The sequence below is a fragment of the Borostomias antarcticus genome (genome assembly GCF_949987555.1).
Source record: "Borostomias antarcticus genome assembly, chromosome: 8".
In the NCBI taxonomy this organism is placed as follows: Eukaryota; Metazoa; Chordata; class Actinopteri; order Stomiiformes; family Stomiidae; genus Borostomias; species Borostomias antarcticus.
In genome coordinates this window covers 24,259,599-24,268,243 of record NC_140241.1, presented here as the reverse complement: position 1 = coordinate 24,268,243, position 8,645 = coordinate 24,259,599, and positions in this window count along the sequence as shown.

The following is an 8,645-nucleotide window of genomic DNA, read 5'->3' as shown; positions in this document are numbered from 1 at the left end:
GTGAGGTGTACTCAGAGAATCAGTTGCACTTTGAGAAATTGACCTTATTAGTACCAATAACTGAAAGATAAACTGGGTAAGAGCATGGGTAGCATTTGATCTGATTTCTTGTCTCTAGCTAAAGGTGTGCCCCAAGGCTCAGTGTTGGGTCCTGTCCTTTTCACCATCTATATTAATTATATTGTCTCTGCACTAGCTGGCTGTCATGCTAATCTATAATGCTGATGATACAGTTGTCTATTGTATTGCAGATACTGTTCAGGAAGCCATTGAGAACCTGCAGCTTTCTTTTAATATGCCGCAAGAAGCTCTCTCTCTCTCTAACCCAATCTGAAACTAGTCCTTAATACTGTAGGCTGCATGGGCCTGTTGAACCTAACCTTACTTTATTATTGGCATTCTTTCTTAGTATTATTGGCATTAAAACTTTTTTTTTTGATTTATGCTTTCTTACAGTACCTCTAAATTGCACATGCATGTATGCACACACACCCACCCACACACACACACACACACACACACACACACACACACACACACACACACACAGTCTTACTTGATTATATTAATATCTTGTATTACTGTTTACTGTTTATATTAATTGCACTCCTCTCTTTCCCTCTCTCTCTCTCTCTCTCTCTCTCTCTCCATCTTGTCTTACCATTCAGGTAAGGGGAAGTAGACCCTGGGGCTGATCTTAACACAGCTGGGAGTAAATCAAAACAAAATAACAAACCAGCACCCGACAAGGATACAGTTACACTATTGTCCACATGAAGAAGTAAAGACATATCTGTGTGCCAGCTGTCTCATTAAACGTAATTGTTGCAATTTTAGCTTTTCCCACCATTTGCTTCAGGCTTGTCTTTTACACACATTCATTATCCTGAAAAATATCTGCTTGTACAGGTTCATCTTCATTTAGAATGGAATTGGCCTTAGCGTTGGTGCGCACTGTGTTCTGGAGAGAGAAGATGAATGAGGCAGGGGACTTAGCTCTAGTCCACACCCCGGACCACACCCTGGACCACACCCTGGATCACACCCCGGACCACACACTGGATCTAACCCCGGACCACACACTGGACCACACCCTGGATCACACCCTGGACCACACCCTGGACCACACCCTGGATCACACCCCGGACCACACACTGGACTACACCCTGGACCCAAACCCTGGACCCACCCCAGGGACCACACCCTGGACCACACTCCGGACCCACACTCCGGACCAGAACCTGTACCATACCCCGGACCAGACCCTTTACCACACCCTGGACCACACCCTGGACCCTGGAGATCAGAGAAATGCATGGTCCCTGATAGGGCGTAAGGGAGAGATCAGAGAAATGCATGGTCCCTGATAGGGCGTAAGGGAGAGATCCTGCCTCACTAATACCCTGGACCAGAGCTACAGAGGACTGAGCATGTCACGTCTATCACCGCCAGAGGATGAGAAAGAGATAGCAGAACAATGCTCTGTCTTAGCAAGATTAGAAAGGCAAGACTGAGTGACTGTGTCGGTTTCTTCTACCAAACGGAACATGTGCTTGTCCCTCAAAGTAAACTTTGGGGGTTTCAGTTTGTATTAGAGGCACTTGTTTGCAAAGTGACAATATGGATTCCTGGGTGTTTTAAAAACAGTATAGAGAGGGAGATCCGTTCCTGCTGTCTTATCTGGCTTCTATGGAAACTTCACTGATATAGTGTGTGGATGTTACATACAATATGCCCTTAAAGGGAAGCGGTACCTGAATGATGGGACATTACAGCACACACAGGAATGGAGAGGTTTGGAAGTGGGTCCCAAAGCAGTCTAAAGGCACTTCTTGCTTTTCTCTCAATTCTATCTACTGAGTAATATGTTGACGACCATGGTATTGAAATTGTGACAAACATCTTTGCTTGATGGTGTTGTAAAAGTAGTGGATGGTTTGTAAAAACGAATCTAATCACGATCATTACATTTAATCCCATTTTATTTATACTTTTGATAACAGACAATTTGATTAAATAGCCATTCTACAATAAATTGAACATTTTCATTACTTTGGACTATCGGTTTACATACAGCTAGGATGGGGAATGTAATTTGAAACATTACCAGAGTTACTCATCCAGGATTAATGGTTTTATTTTACCTGGCAATTTCCCTCAACATACAGTACTGTAACACTCTACCTAGTCATATGATAACCAGTTCACACAGTGTGTGTGTGTGTGTGTGTGTGTGTGTGTGTGCGTGTGTGTGTGTGTGTGTGTGTGTGGGTGTGAGTTTGTGCGTGCGTGCATGCGTGCGTGTGTGCATGTGTGCGTGTGTGTGTGTGTGTGTGTGTGTGTGTGTGTGTGTGTGTGTGTATGCAGTACTGGGGGCTGTGGGGTGGTGGATTACATTTTGCTGTGTTCTCTCCACAGGTTTTTGAAGTCTTGTTTGCCCAGTCAGAGAGGGAAAGTTCTGCCCCATTCCCTCTATAACACACTGACCTCATTTCCTGTAGACACAGGTGAGCTTCCTGTCCTCTGAGCAAATACAAAGCTTGACATCCTCTCAGAACGTTTCTCTCTGGACGTCCATCTTTCACAAGCCAATAAAAGAGGTGTCTCTGTAGCGACGCTCATTGATGTAGTGTTCTACAGTGTAGCTGTGAACAACAAAGACATAAACCTCTCCATGTACAGTGAGAGAGAGAGAGAGAGAGAGAGAGAGAGAGAGAGAGAGGTAGAATGAGGTAGAAAAAAGATCTAGAGAGCGGCAGAAGAAGGCCGGATTCATAGTCGACGTAAACAACATAAGCGCAAGCAACGCAAGCTTCACAAGGCCACGCAAGATATCGTTGCGTCCTTGCGTGTGCATGCTGAAATTTGTCCCTTGACGCAAGCAATAGTGCAATTCCTTGTGTTTCCACAAAACAAAACACAGAACGCAAGCTCTCGAGTCATGTTGGAGCTTGCGTTCACAACGTAGCTTGCGTTGTTTACGTCGACTACGAATCAGGCCTAAGAAACACGGAAATAGACAGGGAGCTGAGCAGTGAATGGCAGAGACTAATTCTGACTCTCTTCACATATCTGTGTGACGTAAACTGAGCTTTGTGGAAAAAAAGCCAGAGAGAAAGAATTGACTTTGGACCGAAGAGAAAAAATTGCTCAAGCAGCAGTGTGTTGATATACCACACGCCTCTGGATCTGCTGTGGGGATGTTAAAGAGCCAGTAGCAATGGCTCCATGCCCCTGTGGGGGTGTTAAAGGGCCAGTACCAATGGCTGCATGCCCCTCTGGTCTTATCCAGTACTGCCCTATCACCAGAACCATAACATAGGGCTACAGTATGTAACCCACGTTAAGGGCTTGCCCAGAACGGGATTCGAACCCATGTTCGACAAGTTCCCCCGCTTGTTAGGCGGACACGCTGACAGTTGCGTCTCTTGTAGGGACTGTCAGCGCTCCTTTGAGGACTGAGTTTCACCAGTTACTCCACGTTTCACTCGGATACACCTACAGCAGTAGGCTATCACTCAGGGAAGTTATGAAAACATGTTTCTCTCTGCTTTGTGTGTGTGTGTGTGTGTGTGTGTGTGTGTGTGTGTGTGTGTGTGTGTGTGTGTGTGTGTGTGTGTGTGTGTGTGTGTGTGTGTGTGTGTGTGTGTGTGCGTGCACGCCTAACATGCTATGCTAGTGGTCATAATGGCTTGCAGAGTGATGAAATAGTTTCAAAGAGAAACAAAGCACTTCCTGTTTAAGTGAGGCTGCATGTGCCGACAGCTTCCTGTGTGTCGGAGCAGGTTGTCGAGGGCCTCAGTGTGGGTTGACAGAAACATGACGCCAGCACAGGAAAACGGCGAGGACAAGGGGACATGGTCTGGGGTCCCATAGCAAATCTTAGCCATCTTTGTTAAAAGGAATCAGACGACGGGGCTAGAAGAACAAGCATTTATTCATAAAAACAAATGGATATTCTGGTTTTGGTGCTTGGTGATTGGTGTGCTCTTTCCCAGATTGCAAGCGGATGTGTAATAATTCTGGGCCATATATGGGCAGGAACTAAGCCACAAGGGCCAGATCTGGCCTGTATATGGCCCAGATCCGCTTGCTATCTGGGTTCTCTCTCTATCTCTCACCAACTTGATATTGCACCCATTCTCTCTCTCTCTCTCTCTCTCTCTCTCGTCACACACTGGGCAGCCGTGTGTGTCCAGGGCTGGCTGCTCATGTCTCATGCTCCATTACGCTCTGTGTGATGATTTCAACACACGTCTCAGCCTGCCATTGCGTCAGATGAGGGTAAACATTTTCGCTTAATTGCAGGTGGCCTTTTATCAGTCTTCCAATCTCAACAGTACGTGCAGAAGCTGTTGTCACTCGTTGAAGTTGACTTTAACTGTTGGGAATGGGAGGTAACATGTGGGAAACAAGCCTAACAGCTCTGGTCCAGATCCTAGCCCAGATCCACAGTCCTCGGTCTCACCCAGACCACCTGGCGCTTCGCGTGTCTTTTCCCACCTTATCAGTGCACCAGTCCTACAGTCTGAAAGCACTGGACAGTTAACAGATGGTATTATTTTAACAAGCAGGTTAACCCTTAAACATGATGGTGTAATAATATACACACAAGCAGGCACATACACACAAACACACACAAACACACACACATACTGCCTTTGTGTTTCGTTGATGGGACAGTGGTTCATTTACACAATTTCTATTGGAAGAGAACTTCAGCGTGATCTGCAGGTCAAGGTTCAGGGGTCAAGGCTCAGGTTCAGGGTTGGTCTTCCAGGATTCCCAGGCTTGGGAATTGAGGTTGAGAGTTGCACAACACAAAGTCCAGTGTCTCTCGGCAAATAGCCCCATGTCTACGTCTCTGATCTCTGCTTTAAAAACACACAACCACGACCACCCACTGACCACCCACTGACCACCTACTGACCACCCACTGACCACCCACTGACCACCTACTGACCACCCACTGACCACCTACTGACCACCCACTGACCACCCACTGACCATCCACTGACCACCCACTGACCACCTACTGACCACCCACTGACCACCCACTGACCACCTACTGACCACCCACTGACCACCCACTGACCACCCACTGACCACCTACTGACCACCCACTGACCACCCACTGACCACCTACTGACCACCCACTGACCACCTACTGACCACCCACTGACCACCTACTGACCACCCACTGACCACCCACTGACCACCGACTGACCACCCACTGACCAGCCACTTATAGAGCTCATTGTCCCTTTGTCTGTGTTTGACCTAGACCTTAAGCGACCTTGGGTTTCATGAAAGGCGCTATATAAATTTAAATTTAAGTTATTATTTGTGTTTGCTGGTGCATTGTCCCTGCTTATCAACAAATGTATTGTGGAAAGAATTAATCTAGCAAAGCACAATGAAGAGATCAATTTCATTAGTCAGGGTACACACACAAAAAAGGAACATTACTTTGATTATGTGTAGATTGCAATACCTTAGCATATTCTTGTTCATTAGTCTGGAATAAATGAGATGCCAATACTGTATCTCGTATCAAGCAGGATTTACTGGCCGGAAAATTGCTTTGTGACAATATCATTAAAAAGGGTAATGAAAGAAGTTTGACACATTATGTAGCCTGCTTTAACTCACAAACCCTCTCACACATACGGGCGCACGCACACACGCACACACACACACGCACACATCGCACAGTATTATTCCATGACTCATTGTGGAGATACGCTATGCCTTTATTGATTGAACGAATGGATTTGATTTGTTTGATTTGCGACATGGTGAGCACTGTGTGTACGAGTCACCTCTTTGAAGAGGCCGAAAAGGTGGAGAATGCACACTACAGCAGACATGAGTATGCTACTGTATGAATGGTATGGAAAGTAGCAGTAGCAGGAAAGTATGCAAATAGACAAGGGGAAAAAACTGAACGTTGAATTCACCACATTCATCTTTCAGGGAACCTTAAAAAAACACCCTGTGTTTTACAGCCTGATTGGATGACAGGAGCGTGGTCTGTTTCTTGGAGGCCCAATAGAGAGGGAGAAAACTGATGTCTTTCTATTTACATCCAGTCACTGTGATGATAGACATCACCACCCTCACATCGAAAAACTCTCTAGGTCTGATGCAGAGAGTTCTGTTCCATGAATTTAAATCACATTCTGATATTGCTAGAATCTTGCGCTGCTTCCCAGGCAGACAGATAAGAAGTATCAAAGACCACAAAAACCGTTGAAACTTTTTTTTCTTATAGAAGAACTTCCAGAACTCCTCCAAGACTCGCGCGCGTAGAAAATCTCCTTGCTCTCCTTCCCCTTCTCACTTCTCCCCGTCTCTGCCCTCTAACCTTGTATATTAGCGCCTTGTGACTCGCAATGAGGTCAGATGATGAAATATCAGGAGTCCCCTGGCTGAACTTTGGTATACCAATTGCTGGGGTTTTTTGCAGTAGGAGGATGATATGAATGGTTTACTGTCTGACCTCATCCTGGACCCTCATTCCAATTTTAGGACGGTGCTGCAGCTGTGTATGGACATCTGCTAGAGTAGACATATCAGAGACTGTTGTTGGGTTTGGGAAGAGCGGTAGAGGTCCCGCCAGTTCACTTCCATTGTTTCTTTTAGGGATGCCCGATATATCGGAAATCATATCGGTATCGGCCGATGTTAGTCATTTTTTAATATATCAGTATTGGTCCGATGTGCAAAACAGGGCCGATGTGAAAAGCAGATAATTATTTCTGTCTAGCTGCTGTTGTGTGTGTTGTGTAATCTTTGATTTATCAGCTTTTCCAAATGTTCGGGAGATAGAGATAGTGTTTACAGGTGTTTTTCAGTATGTTTAACATTTGATTATCATAGAAATTTGTTTTTATACAGATCATATCGACATCGGTGAATAGCGGTCGATCGGCGATGACAGCATGTTAATATCTGTTATCGGTATCGGCCAAAATGTTCATATCGGTGCATCCCTAGTTTCTTTGTTCCAGAAAAGTATTCCTGTTCCTCTGTGCCATTCTGTTTGGCAGGAAGGAAGAGACTGCATGCTCAGATCCACGGCATGGGTAGGTACAGTAGGGAGCAGGCACTGTCATGATTTAGTCCCAGGTCACCGCCAGAGACACCAGGAGCTGCCAGCCAGCGAACTGGTGCTGTGGGAGCCGACGCACGGGCATCAGTCACGAGGGCGTCCCACACTAACATACGTTGACGTAGTCAAGAAAGATGCAGGAGCGGAAAGTACCGGTGAGCTAGCCATACGTACGGAGGATCGGCATGACGAAGCACTGATGGAAGGCTCTTCCTAGGATGACCTAAGCTGTGTTCGGAATCGCTCCCTCGTTCCCTCACTCCCTATTCCTTATATAGGGTTCACCATGTAGTGAACTACCTAGGGAACGGAGAAAATGTAGGGTACATGCACTGTTCCCTGGAAATCAAGGTGAATTCTGGGTAATAAATAGTGGACTATATAGGGAACAAAAATTCTGTGGAGAATTCGGACACGCAAACAAAATGGCTGATGTCCTATATAGTGCACTATGTAGTGAATAGGGAGCGATTCAGAACACAGCTCTAGAGAGTCTGCCAGGAGTGTCGGGTTGTTGGGTGAGGGTTTGAACTTTCGAGACTATTAGCCCATTGGTTCCGTTCTGCCAGGCAAGATCAGTCGAGCATAGATACAGTACAAGGTGCCAACGTTGTTCACTGTGACGAGAAGGGAGCCTCCCTACAGAACCTTGGAGACTGCAAGGTGCGGCTTTGCTCCTCGCTGATGACACAACCCTGCAGACTCATAGTTTTCGTTTTTATTACGACACTTCACATGCTATCATATTGAAGGCCAGCCACTGCAGTGGCATGCGTGTGTGCTTGTTTTCTGTTTTTTGTACTGTAATAATCGATAAATCCCGCAAGGGATATGTGTGTGTGTGTGTGTGTGTGTGTGTGTGTGTGTGTGTGTGTGTGCGCGTGCGTGCACGCGTGTGTGTGTCTGTCTGTGTGTGTTTCCCACATCTGTCTCCAGCCCTCTACAGTTGTCACTGGCGACATGCCAGCACGACCTCCGACCTCCCTGTCATACTTTCACATTTCATCTGTCGTGCTTCTACTCCCTGCCCTCACTTGTGGCCTCACAGCCAATCAACATGATTTTAATGTGATTTTCGATGTGCACCTATCACTTATATGTTTCTAACCTCTTCAAACTCAGAGCTCACTGGAGTCATTTTTACTGCCTCTGTTACAGCAGTGTGACACACTTATTTGCTCTGGCTGTGTGAGACTGTTCTTGTCCAGCTCTAGAGGTGGCAGGGCTCTGTTCCCGCCAGACAATGTTTCTCTTTATCGTAAATATCCTTGTGGATATCCCCACCTGAATACACAACTGCACTGTGTCAATAGTTTTAGAGCTTCTGCGAACTCAGGTTAAGATGTCCATAACACAAGTGCTGTGGTATTGAAAGAAAGATAGTCTGTGACCATTCAGTACCCAAGATTTAAATCTCACTGTCCAACATTGCACTGTTACCATGTACAGTATGTGAATCAAATGAGTTGTTATGTAAAAGATAAATGTGCTTCACATGCCGTGAAAGCGAAATGCCAAGGCTTGGGGACTG